Genomic DNA, 4,682 nt, shown 5'->3' on the forward strand with positions numbered 1-4,682 from the left:
ATACTAAAGAACAAATGAAGGAAACAGTATCTTAATATGCTATTGTTTGAATGATGATGTCCCCTTCAAAATTTATGTGCTGAGAGGCCTGGTGTGGTGGTTCATGCCATAATCCCAGCACTTGGAAGGCTGAGGCAGGTGGATTGCTTGAGCTCAGGGGTAGCTGGGAGTTGTGGTGGGTGCTTGTTGTCCAGGTACTTGGGAGGCTGAGACAAGAGAATTGTTTAAGTTAGTGGTTTTCAGCCTGTGGGTCGTGACCCACAGGAACTGTATTAAAGGGCCATGGCATTAGGAAGGCTTAAGTCCAAGAGTTTGAGGTTGCTGTGAGCTGTGATGCCACAGCACTCTACCAAATGTGACAAAGTGAGACTTTGTCTCAAAAAAAAAAAATTTATGTGTTGAAACTTAATCCCCATTTTGGCGGTATTAAGAGGTGGGGCCTTTTAGGAGGTGATTAGGCCATGAGGGATCTGCCCTCATGAATGGGATTGAGATTTTTATAAAGGAAGTTTCATACAGAGTGTAGCAGACCATATAGCTCAAGGAAAAGAGAAGTGAGAGTTAAGCTCGGAACACTCTGTAATTACAAGAAACACCAGTAACATCTCAGTAACATAACACCTTGGTGATAAGGGATTCAGCAGGGATTCGGCTCTCCTTAACTAGAGAGCTTGGGAGATGAGAACATCAGTGTTTGGCAGTCTTTACACCTGTGGTGTAAATAGTCACGGGGTTACGTCTGTAAGTAGCCACAGGAGAGGTGAGTCAGGAAGCATGTGCACATTCTTTCACGGACTCGCTCACTCTGACTCTTTCGCTTCTCCTGCCTGCAGGGTGTCTGCCCTGCTTCGCTCCAAGAAGACTGCTAAGATTTACTTTCTTACTAAGACTGTTTCTCTCCTTAGAAGACTGTTTCTCTCCCTGTTCCTTTAGCTAAGGTGAATAGCCCTCAGACACCTAAGGGTAATTGCTTCTGAGCAAGATAGCACAGGGGTCTGCGTCTGGACAATAGGTAAGCTGGGTTCGGAGACCTGGCCACTCCCGGGCCCTAACAAGTGGCGATGAGGATGGGATAGTGGATGGGGACTGAAGGGGAAATAAACTTTTAGCAAACCAAAGAAAAAGAGAGAGTAGAAATATATAGATAAAGAGGGAAAAGAAATATACAAGACAGCCAACAACAGGCCTTCCTCACTTAGTTTCTTCACTTCTCTTCGACACTTTCTCTTTCCACATTCTAATCATCTCTTCTGTGGAGTGGCTTGAACAATGCCTCAGTAGGCCCTCCAGGAAAAAGCAGACCAAAGCTTTTAGAAACAACAGGGAAAAGAGGAAAGATAGACCTCAGGAATAAGAGAGCCTTTAGTAAACAAAAGCCTTTAGACTGGGGGTGAGAAAAGCCTTCGGCAGATAAAAATAGCAAGGGAAGGAAGAAATATATAAAAAGTAAAAAGAAAAAGAGAGAAGAAATTTGGGAACAGGTTGTAAGAGCTCATCAGTTAGGAAAAAGAACTTCTAGGGTGGCGCCTGTGGCTCAAAAGGGTAGGGCACTAGCCCCATATGCCAGAGGTGACAGGTTCAAACCCAGCCCCGGCCCCCCCCCCAAAAAAAGGAAAAAGAACTTCTAGCTGCCTTCCCCTGTATCAGCGTCCACTCTCAGCAGGAAGGAGCTTTGGGACGATTGATGCCCCCTGCGCTTTAGATAGTCAAAGGTTCTATTTGGAAGGGAAGGATTGTAAAAGGCAAAAGAAAGGCCGATAAGAAAAGGTAGAAGAAAAAAATCATGGCAAATGAGAAAAAACAGTTAAAAGATCAGATTGAACAACTAAAAGACCAGATTAAACAGCAAAAAGATTGGCTGAATAATCTCATAATTGAAGCAATTAAATGTTATATTGTTATGGCAACTCTTATTAAGCAGCTAGAAGATCAGTTAAGGAATCCCCCAATAAAAATCAAATGCCATAAATGTGGGAAGCTAGGCCATACAAGAAGAGAGTGTTGTAAAGGAAAAAACAATAAACCTCCAGGTGTAAAAAGGGGTTTCATTGGACAAAAGAATGCCGCTCTCAATTTGATAAGTATGGAACACCTTTATTATAGCAAAACTATCAACTATCAGTCAGGCCCGAATCAGGACCCACTGGTAAATAAAGAAGTTAAGACAACGCAGGTTCGTGAACACTTTTCATTTCAAACTATTCTTTGGTAATAAACTATTCTTTTGGTAAAATAGTATAATTTGCTCAACTTTCTGCCAAGGGAGGATCCTGCCCACAGTGTGCTGGACTTTTGGTGCCCCAGAGACAAATATAGGGAAATTAAACCAGACCAATAAGTGACAATGGAGGAAAAATCAATAAATTGGATTCTTATTCTTTCTTTTCTTTCTTTTTTTTTTTTTTTTTTTTTTGGAGACAGAGCCTCAAGCTGTCCCCCTGGGTAGAGTGCTGTGGCATTACAGCTCACAGCAACCTCCAACTCCTGGGCTCAAGCGAGTCTCCTGCCTCTGCCTCCCAAGTAGCTGGGACCACAGGCGCCCGCCACAACGCCCGGCTATTTTTTGGTTGCAGCCGTCATTGTTGTTTGGCTGGTCCGGGCTGGGGATTCGAACCCGCCACCTTAGGTGTACGTGGCTGGTGCCTTAGCCGGTTGAGCTATAGGCGCCGAGCCCTTATTCTTTCTTTAATTAAAATTCTTTCATTACTTATACAGCTCAGGGAGCCCTCCTAAATTGAAACCAAATTCTTTTTTGCATATTTGACTATCCTGCAGCCAAGGTTAGCCTACTTCTTGGTGGCTTGTACCAGAAGGCGTGTCCCACCCCAGAGCCAGGATGCAAACCAAAGGAGGGGCAAACACACTCAGGAATTAGTGAACCCTTCAGAAGATGACAAGAGGGAGTAACAAAGGGAGAGCAAATTGGATACATAGGGACACTCCATTGGAAAATAGGCCTGGATTCAACTAGCAAAGGAAAAACTCCAGAAGAAAAGCAGTGTCTTTGTTCACTGGCTACTAAAAGCAGAAGTAGCAAAAGGCGGTATCTTGCTTGCCAGCTCCTAAATGCAGAAGCAGCAAGGGGTGGTGAAAGCAGTAGGAACTTTGCTACCAAGGAGCGTGAAAAGCAGGGCCTCTGGAAAAGTGGGGCCTCTCTTCAAAGCAGTGTGAACTTCACTACCAAGGACTGTGAAAAGTGGGGACTTTGGAAAAGCAGGACTTTTGTTTAAAGCAGTAGAATCTTTGCTACCAGGGACCACAAATAAGTGGGACTTTTTGGTTGCCAGCTACTGACAGAGGTAGCAAAAGGTAGCAAATGCAGTAAGATCCTCTTGCAAAGATTGCAGGGGAAAAGTGGACCTTGTTTGTCCCCTTACTACAATTTAAATAGCAAAGGAAAAGCTTTGTGTGGGAAGTGGAACCTTTATATTGTAAATTTTCTCAGCCAAAGATTTTCTCAGTTTGAAATACCTTTAAAGGAATTAACATTAGAATCACTGTCTTCCCTAGCAGCAGCTGAAGTTTGAATTGAATACAGAGCTCCACCACTTAAGGAGTCCATACCTGGAATTCTTAATCTTGATAATCACCTTATATTCTTTATTCTTTCACCTAGCAAGAGAAAGGGCTGAACAACAAAAACAGCTGCCCTAGGTGGCACCTGTGGCTCAGTGAGTATGGTGCCGGCCCCGTATTCCGAGGGTGGTGGGTTCAAACCCAGCCCCGGCCAAACCACAACAAAAAAATAGCCAGGCATTGTGGCTAGCACCTGTAGTCCCAGCTACTCAGGAGGCTGAGGCAGGAGAATCACCTAAGCCCAGGAATTGGAGGTTGCTGTGAGCTGTGTGACGCTGCCATGGCACTCTACTAAGGGCAATAAAGTGAGACTCTGTCTCTAAGAAAAAAAAAAAGAACAGCTGCCCTTGCTGTTAAGGTATACAAAAAAGGGGAATATGTAGCAGATCATATAGCTCAAGGAAAGGAGAAGTGAGAGTTCAGCTCAGAACACTGTAATTATAAGAAACACTGGTAACATCTCGGTAATAGAACACTTTGGTGATAAGGGCATGGGAAGGGATTCAGCTCTCCTTAACTGGAGCGCTTGCTAGACGAGAACATCAGTGCTTGACAGTCTCTACACCTGTGGTGTAAATAGCCACGGATGACGTCTGTAGATAGCCACAGGAGAGGTGAGGAAGCATGTGCACACTCTTTCACGGACTTGCTCACTCTGACTCTTCACTTCTGCCTGCAGGGTGTCTGCCCTGCATCGCTCCAAGAAGACTGCTAAGATTTACTTTCTTACTAAGACTGTTTCTCTCCCTTGAAGACTATTTCTCTCTCTCTCTCCCTTCTGCTAAGGTGAATAGCCCTCAGATACCAAAGGGTAATTATTCCTGAGCAAGATAGCACAGGGGTCTGCATCCAGACAATAGATAAGCTGGGGCCAGAGACCTGGCCAGTCTGGGGCCCTGACACAGAGTTTGGCTTTTTTTGCCCTTCTACCATGTGAGGACACAGCATCCATCTACCTTGGAGGATGCCACTACAACGTGCTCTTTGGAAGCAGAAAGCAGCCCTCACCAGACAACAAGCCTGCTGGTGCCTCTGCAACTGTGAGAAATAAATACTGTTTTTGTTTGTTTGTTTGTTTGTTTTTTGAGACAGAGTCTTTTTTTTTT

Source organism: Otolemur garnettii, unplaced genomic scaffold, assembly GCF_000181295.1.
Source record: "Otolemur garnettii isolate 467f Iridium unplaced genomic scaffold, OtoGar3 scaffold00073, whole genome shotgun sequence".
NCBI classification, from domain to species: domain Eukaryota; kingdom Metazoa; phylum Chordata; class Mammalia; order Primates; family Galagidae; genus Otolemur; species Otolemur garnettii.